This window comes from Vombatus ursinus, unplaced genomic scaffold (assembly GCF_900497805.2).
Source record: "Vombatus ursinus unplaced genomic scaffold, bare-nosed wombat genome assembly UNPS02014805.1, whole genome shotgun sequence".
Classification (NCBI taxonomy): Eukaryota; Metazoa; Chordata; class Mammalia; order Diprotodontia; family Vombatidae; genus Vombatus; species Vombatus ursinus.
Window position 1 is genome coordinate 18,318,247 of NW_020954583.1, and position 9,354 is coordinate 18,327,600.

Sequence of the window (9,354 nt, forward strand, 5' to 3'; positions counted from 1 at the left end):
GTGCTGTAAAGAAGAATTAGAACCAAAGGGGAAAACCACGAGAAAGAAGAAACAACAACAACAACAGCAACAAAAGAGACAGAGACAGAGACAGAGAGGAAGGAAATAGTACACTTCTATCTGCATTCAGACTCCAGTTCTTTCTCTGGATGCAGATAGCATTTTCCATCACGAGTCTTTTGGAATTTTCTTAGATAGTTGTATTGCAGAGAAGAGTTAAATCTATCGAAGTTGGTCATCGGCATAAGGAAGTAAATGGGAATTTAGGGGGAGTTTTGCAGAAGCTGCAGATGGACATGTGAAGGCCAGCAGATGACACAGAGCCTATGACCAAATACTTAACCAAAATTTTACAATCAACTACTGTAAACACCCTGTAAAAGAAAAAGAAAAAATTAAGACTTCTTCTCTGGTATGAAGGGAGGGCCAAAAAATTTTACACGGATTTTCCAGATTTTACACTGTTCCCTTAACCAGGAAAATGTGGAAGGGATGACTGTAAGCTTCCTGAAGGCAAGGACTGCCATTCTTTTTTATTTGTATTTGTATTCCCAAAACTTAAAACAGTTCATGGTACCCAGCATGGGCTTAATAAATGCTTGTTGACAGGCAAAAGCACTTGGATATATTATAGATCCATTGAGCTCAGAGAAAGAGTTCATTGGCTTCACCATACAGTCAAAGGGATCCATGATAACACACAAAAGAGTAAGAACCTCTGATCTAGGGAAAGCAAACCCTACATAGTGGGCATAGCCCACTCTTTAATTTTGGGATCATGATGATGAAAAGAAAGTTCTTAGATCAAACCAACTATCCTAGTTCCATCTCTTCTATTTCCACAGCTATCAGCCTAGGTCTGACTGTCATGGTACTATTAACCACTGAGGAATGTTTACATTCCTTAGTCTGGCATTCAAGTCACTCTGCAATCCTTTCCCACCCCTACCTTCTCAGCCTTTTTTTCACGCTATTTCTCTATCAGATGGATACAACAGGGTTAGTGTGGTAGACTGTGTTCTGAAAGCATGCTTTATTCTTGCATTGTTCTTGAATTTTTTTTTAGAAAACAGTTTTTTTTTTTTTAAAGGCAGTTGGGTCACACAGCTAGTAAGTGTCAAGTGTTTGGTCTAAGGCCAGATTTGAACTCAGGTCCTCCTGACTTCAGGGCTGGCTAGCTGCCCCAGGAAACAGTTTTCTAAGAAAACTAGAAAACAGCCACTAAATGTCTGAATATTTTCACTACTCCAGGGGTTTTTAGAACAATCAAAACCACAGTTGCCGGGTTGAGTGAATATTCTGGAAGAAGCAGCTAAATCAGCAACTACAAAGAAATTGATGATATTTTATTTTCCTTCTTGAGATATGGCTATGTTTTGAAGGGGTGGGGTGGGAGGGAGGCCTGGAGAAATGGATAAAGGAAATGGCACAATCCTCTGACAATGTCTAGGATATGAAGTAAACAGTGACAATACTTCAACATAATGTTTGCAGGTCAGCACCCAAAGCAGAATCCTTCCCATCTTACTGGAAACAATGTATTGATGCATAAGCTTATTCCAAACATTGATGATGTTTGCTTGTCTTACATCACAATGAAAAGTGTGCTGTATTTGGAGTCAGAGGACTGGGAGATTGAATACCAGAGCTACTTTGTGCAAACTTTAAAAAGTTATTTTATGTTCTTATCCTTGGTTTTCTCATTTGTAAAAGGAGTAAGTTGGACCAGATGGCCTTTAAGGTCTATTTGGAATCTGATATCCATGATACATTTTATGTAGAAAAATTTTTTCAACATTTAATAATGATCAAAATCATTTGTAGATTACCCTTAGAAACACTATTGAATTATTAAACATCAGAGCTGGAAAAGGCTGGAAAGGATACAATTTCCTCATTTTATATGAGGTCCAGAGAGGTGAAATCTATCATTACTCAGCTGGTTAGTTAAGATTAGGAGCATAAATGTATTTTACTATGCCCAAACTATGATGAAATTATTAATGGAGAATATGAAAAGCCCTCAGAAATAGATTGAGATTAATGTGGAAATAATAGAATCTGGTTTGAACATGTTTTGTTAACAATGCAGATCTCACAGCAGAGTGGATTTGGCAGCTCAAATAAGTTTCCCCTGAATCTTAACATTTACAAAATTAAATATGGATTAAAATTCTATATCATCCTTAAATGGTCTCTTTTTGACAACAGAGGGTAAATTGTGTCATCTGGTAATGACGGGGAAGATATACCAAGTTGAATCATTAGCAAGGAAAGGTCTATAACTCTTTACCTTGGTAACTTTATTGGGTTTCCTTGACTATAGTTGAAGAGTTTCCTTGAAATAAATTTAAATATTATGTAAATAAATGTTTTGTATTAAATAGCATGAAGTAGAGGGAAAAGAGGACTGAACTTGAAGAAAGGAATACCTGGATTCATCTCTGTCACAGGCTCATGGGCAAGTTCCTCTTGTCCCAGTTCCTATGCCCTCTACCCTTGACTTTGGAAACTACCATCAGAACAATACTGCCCTTGCTACTGGAAAGGGCGGGTCAACTGTCATACCAATGGTTCCATTAATCACTCCAAAGATTTCCCAGAATGAAACTATTTCCCCTGGCCACCACACCTATGTCTGTTGCCTTTCCTTATTAGAATGTAAGCTCCTTGAGGAAAGGGACTGGCTAGTTTGGGTATTTTTATTCACAGAGCTCAACTCCAGTTCTTGGAACATAATACTTAAACACTTCTCAATGCTCCCAGGAAACTCTCTAAGTTAATAATGATCAACAAATTGTCAATGGTAGGAGTTTCCAATCCAGGAAGTTTCCTGTACGAAAGAAATCACAGGCCCAGAGGGGGGGAAAAAAAAGAAAAAGAAAAGAAAAGAAACATTTTTCTGAAGCTTTAGTTGTCAGTAGTCATTATAGAAATTTTCTTATGCTATAAATCTTCAAATCCATCTCCACTTTGGATGGATCAACAGAGCTAAAACTGGGAATATTTTCATCCAAGGCAAAACCTGTTTTTTTTTTTTGTTTTGCTTTTTTGTTTATTTTTTGTTTTTTTGCAGAGGAGGAGGAGCATGCAGGGCAGGACCATAGAGGACAATCTGACCATAGGTACAGGGAGAAGGACCTTTGTCTCATGGAACAGACTTTCATGATGCAGGTGATCCAAGAGATGTTGCATGCCCAGAAAAAAAAAAAAGAAGCAACTCTTTCCCTACATTAGCACCCAGAGGGAAAAATAAACCCCTGTTTTGCTCTGTGCTAGTTACAAAATTGATACCAATTAGGAATATTGTCTTGAGTTGAGCTGAATTAGGGATGGTAAGCAAAATTCATTTATTTCATTTTTCCTCCTCCTAGAAACTTATTGCCAACTTTGACATAGCTGTTACAAATACAGGTTCCCTATTTTTTCACCAACCTCTCTCACAAAGGAAACAAAAGTATTTAGTTCAGTTTGCATGCCCATTGCTCTGTGGAGAGAATATTGTCAAGTTTTAATATCTGTGAATTCCGAGACCTAAACAACCAGATTTGGCAAGTAGATTTTCGTGTATTTTCTTTTCTATGAAAAGGGCTTTAGTTTATTTAAAAATTTTAATAGTGAGGGGGAAAGACAACAAAAAAGTCCTTTATTCTGATGAGAAACTTTTTTTTTTAGTCTTTGTCCACTAAAACAAGGTACATAAGTTGTGATCCTGAAAGAGCTTATTCTTTTGTAAGCCTGAATATAGAAGAGCTGTCTATCTGTACAGAGTCCTGTGGAGCCTCAGCAAACTAGATCACAGAATGCTAGAGCTGAGGGGATTTGAAAGGTTTTCTCAAGTATAATCACTTTACACTTGAGATCTCATATCTTTCAAGCTCCTTCCTCCCAAATCAGCCTTCTTTGAAAACTTGGGAAAATTAGGGCTTGTGATAGAAAGAATAGACTTTTTTCAGGGGGATGGGAAGAGGAGAAAGAAAGGGAGAAAAAATCCTTCTCCACTGGTCAACCAGGTAATGCAGTGTGGGGTGGTGAAAAAATCCCAGAACTTGAAGTCAAGAGAGATTGGAGTTCCAATCCCACCTTTGGTGCTAGCTATGTCATTATGGGTAAGTCAATTAACTTCTCTGAATCTCATTTTCCCCATGGAGAGTGCCTATTCTGGACTATCTACTTGCAGATTATAGGCTAGGTTCTTAGTGGGTGACTATTACCTCAGGTTCAAGGTTTTCTATGGGTCCATATTTCTAAAAGTATAGCTCACAAGCCTCCACCAGTGCATCTACCTTGAATAGACAGCCAACAAACAAAATTAGGCATTTACTAAAATGACATGGTGAAAACAGTAGTTACAAAGCATTCTTCCACAAACCTGGGGCACACTCTCCCAAAAATATGCACAGCATCATTAGGAAGAGTGGGCTATGTATACATAGAGTACATTGGTAGTGAGGAATATATGTGTTCAGGTGCTTAATAAATTCTTGTTGACTTATTGTAGAGCCTTAGTGTCCTTTTTGACTGTATCCCCAGAACCTAGTACAATACTTTGCACTTTTGAGGGGGATTTGGACCTGTGTTTTATCAATATAAGAAAGTCCCTCCTTCTCACCAACTATTTTCCTTCCCAAAAGTCACTTTGTATTTATTTTGTATATAACTATATATGTATACATTATCTTCCCAGATAGATTATAAGCTCCTTAGGGGCAGGCCTGTATAATTTTTATTCCTGTACTTCCAATCTCTAGCATATAGAGGCATTTAATAGGTAGTTACTGAAGGAACTCAGGTCTTGTTTTTATTCCAAAGCTGATGCTCTATATTCACTGAACCAATTGACTCTCATAATAGTTGTCTTGTACGTGGAAGGCTCTTTAAAATGTTTGAAGGGAATTAAATGAATAAATGTAAAACTCTTTGCTTATATAAATAAGGCTCCATGGAGGGTGAGGTAGAAATGTGGGGATATTGTTTCATAGGAAATAAACAGAAATTCCACTGAGACCACTGATGGGGAGGCTACTTACTCCCAGGGGAAGAAGCAGGGTAGGGCCAGGTCTGGTTGGAAAGGGGTTCACCTAGAGCAGGGGTGGGGAACCTGCAGCTTTGAGGCCACATACGGCCTTCTAGGTCCTTGGGGTATGGCCTTTTGACTGAGTCTAAGTTTTACAGAACAAATCCTTTTATTAAGGGGATTTGTCCTATGAAGTTTGGATTCAGTCAAAAGGCTGCACTTGAGGACCTAGAGGGCCACATGTGGCCTCAAGGTCACAGATTCCCCACCCCTAACTTAGAGAATGGAGAAGGAAATGTACTTTCTAATAGTTTATTTTTACTATTCTTGTAATCTAGGTACTAAACTCAGTTGCCTTTATCTGCTAAGAGGGTATGAGTACTGTCAGTACCCTCCAAATTTTGGTACTCTGGGTCAAAGTCTTGTTTATCCCACTTTCATTTTGTTTCTGGGTATTGTCTGGTAGCCATCAAGCAATTCAGGACATTCTCATTCTTGATTAATTCCTTACAATTGTACTTTGAGACTAATCAACATTTCTCCATGTTTTTCATTCAGAACCTAGGATCCCTTCTCTAAACATTAAATAGAGGTATAAAGGAAGCAGCAATTGCTTCCTGGCTCTGGGGACAACCACACCTTCACTTTGAGGTCTTGAGGTCTTCCGCACTAGATTGAGGCCTCCCCCTCCACCCACCCAGGGTCCTGTCAGCTTGATATGACTCTCCCAGCCTCCATTTTTCTTCAACTTCAGCACAAGTTTGACTTCCTACAGTATTGGCCAAATCCTCCCTCGTGCAATTGCATCTGTTGTCAGACTGTCCTCTGCATTGTCACCTCCTTCACCCATCTTTGCTTTTTCATAAAAATCTTGTAAAACAAATATTATTCCTCTCTTACAGCTGAGGAAACTGGGACTTAAGGAGCTTAATTAATGTGGTCACAAAATTAGTGGTTATTGAAACAAGGTTTCAAGTTCAGATTTCATGACTCTAGGTGTAAAATGCATTTCTATAATCAAAATGAAAACTTTCCATTCTATATCTATCTCTCCAATATTGATGTAGTCTTTACTTTTTCAAATCCCCCCCATATCTGTCTTTCTCTGTCTCTGTCTGTCTGTCCCTCTCTCTCTGTCTCTATGTCTCCCCCTCTCTACAGAAGTAGTCATTTGGTTAGAAAGGTCCAATTATAAGGTCTGATGTTATCTCTCCATTCATTGGGAACATAAGAGCAAAGTTATTCTTGGGTCTTTCCTCTACTCATTTCCAAGGTGATCTCTAATTACTCTCTCAACCAAGACATAATTCTTCTAGGGAAATCTCTCTTCAAATCTCAAATAAGAGAAAAATTGCAAGGTTCTCTATGGATGATAGCCAATACTAATAGCTCTTCAAACAACTGATGTAAATATGTGAGCCAATCTGTTTCCAAGAATCTTTCCATCATTCTGACAGATGCTATTTCCTCATATTATAAGTAGTCCTGGCTAGTCTGCTACCTCCTTGTTTGAAAGCAGGGTAACCCCAGATGCACCTCCTAGGTATTTTTCCCTGCTTGAGACTTGGCAGTCAATTCTCTGATCTTCTTCCACCCACTTTGCTTTGGGTCTGTGTAGTCTTCTACCAAGAGTCATAATTCCATTGACAATAGGTATTTGTAGATTACCCTTGCTCTGTACTTCCTAACTGACTAGCCGCCTAAGTCATCTAAGATAATAATTTATGGGATAAACCTTCTGATAGTTGGAGTTATTCTAGTTATTTACTTTAAGTTGGTTCCTCTGAAGATACATCATCCCTAATGGCTAAACAAATTATGGGATATGAATGTAATCAAATTTTATTGCACCATAAGAAATGATGAACTGGACAGTTTCAGAGGAAACTGGGAAGATTTCTAACAACTGGTGCAGAAGGAAATGAGCAGAACTAGAAGAACGATTTATATAATGACATTATAAAGAAAAGCAATTTTGAGTTTAGAACTTTGATCAATGAAATGAAAAAAAAGATTGAAGATGAATATGGAAATTTGTTTTGCTAGCCTATGTATATTTGTTATGAGGATTTTCTTTGTCCTTTTTTTTTCACTTTGGAGCAGTAGTGGGAGAGAGAAATAAAAGTTTATAAAAATAAAAACTAAAAACCTTTATATAAAAAATTAGTTCTCACTAGAACACAGGACTGACCAAAATGAAACAATAAGAGAATACAAAATGACAGTTTCTAATCAGGCACAGAGAGGCATGGCAAAGACTGTGTAGTATTCTGTGGTACTAAATTCAAACATGTGTAGTCTAGATCATATACCATGGATTTTGAAGGAGAGAGATAGATCGTTGCTTCAGTGGAGGTGGTCAGTCTCATAGAGGTAACAGGACTTGATCTAGATCTTGAAGGATGGGCAGCTCTTCCTGATTCTAAGTCCCACACTCTCCCTACTACACCACAGTATAAAACCACTCAGATCATTTTTTAAATTGGACATGGTTCATAAGAGGTCATGTAGGAGAAGGAAGGAAATAAGACAAGTAATTGTTAAGCATCCACTATGATCTAGATACTGTGTTAATGGTTTACAAATATTATTTCATTTCATGCTTACAACAACCCTAGAAGACAAATTCTATTTTTCACATTTTACAGATGAAGAAACTGAGGCAAATAGAGATTTTTTTTTTAAAGTGACTTGCCTAGGGTGACACAGCTAACATGTGTCTGTGGTAGGATTTGTATTCAGATCTTTCTGACTCCAGATCCAGTGCTCTATTCACTTTACTTTCATCAAACTTTATGAAAAAGATCATGGTCTATAAGAATATGAGTCATTCCCCAATTGATAAATGACAAAAAGGATGGGAACAGGCAGTTTTCTGATGAAGAAATCAAAACAATTTATAGTCATATAAAGATGTTCTAAACTGGCACGAGTCTGGAAGCAGCAGTCTCATATAACTCAGAGCTTTTGCAGCCTGACCAGCAGCCTTGGTTTGAGTTCAGATCTCCCCTAAAATAACAACTACTGTCAAGGATCAGCTGATTATGAATGGCCTAAAGGAAGACCAGGTTCCCCATAAAAAGATCACTGTTGTTGGGGTTGGTGTAGTTGGCATGGCATGTGCCATCAGTATCTTAATGAAAGATTTGGCTGATGAACTTGCCCTAGTTGATGTAATAGAAGATAAATTAAAGGGAGAGACGATGGATCTCCAGCATGACAGCCTTTTCCTTAGAGCACCAAAGATTGTTTTTGGCAAAGACTACAGCGTGACTGCAAATTCAAAGCTGGTTGTTGCTATGGCTGGGGCACGTCGACAGGAGGGAGAAAATCATCTTAATTTGGTCCAGTGCAATGTGAATATCTTTAAATTCATAATTCCCAATATTGTTAAATACAGCCCTAATTGCAAGCTGATTATTGCTTCCAATCCAGTGGATATTTTGACATATGTGGCCTGGAAGCTAAGTGGCTTTCCTCAGAACCATGTTATTGGAAGTGGTTGCATTCTGGATTCTGCTCATTTCCATTACCTAATGGAGGAGGAACTCATTGTCCATTCTTCAAGTTGTCCTGGATGGGTCCTTGGGGAACACGGAGACTCCAGTGTTTCTGTGTGGAGTGGTATGAATGTTGCTGGTGTCTCTCTGAAGAATCTTTATCCTGCTGATTCAGAGAATTGGAAAGATGTTCATAAACAGGTGGTTAAAGTACTTCTTATGAGGTGATCAAGCTGAAGGACTATACTTCCTGGGCCATTGGCTTATCTGTGGCAGCTTTGGCAGAAAGCATTATGAAGAATCTTAGGAGAATGCATCCAATTCCTACCATGATTAAGGGCCTACATGGCATTTTTAAGAATGTCTTCCTTAGTGTCCCATGTGTCTTGGGGTAGAATGGCATTTCAGACATGGTGAAGGTAAACCTGAATCTGGAAGAGGGTCATTTAAAGAAGAGAGCAGATACTCTTTGGGGAATCCAGAATGAGCTGCAATTTTAAAGCCTTTTAATGTGCTACCATTTTACAATCAAGAGAATGTGACAGTGGTTAAGGGGTTATGTATGATGTGCTTTTCAAATAGGTCAAATCCTTTCTCTGATTAATGATTGAAAACCTGTGAACACACTCTAGTTTCTTCCTAAAGTTAGAAATGGGGAATAGTACAGTGTGACTACTATTTGTTAAACCATGTTGTTTGCATATGATGCTGGATGTGACTTGTACAGTCTCAATAGTTGATGTCAAGCATAGCCAGTGCCCCATGGTTATATAATTATCTGCCTTGTATGTAGGTGCTAGGTTCCCATAGGTCCAGAAGACAAAATTCCTGGATATA

The 9,354-nt window shown here is 38.3% G+C and overlaps 1 pseudogene; it reads left to right on the top strand.

Moving 5' to 3' along the window:
- Positions 1-8,043: 8,043 nt before the first annotated feature.
- Positions 8,044-9,017, top strand: LOC114051764 (annotated as a pseudogene).
- Positions 9,018-9,354: the final 337 nt, after the last annotated feature.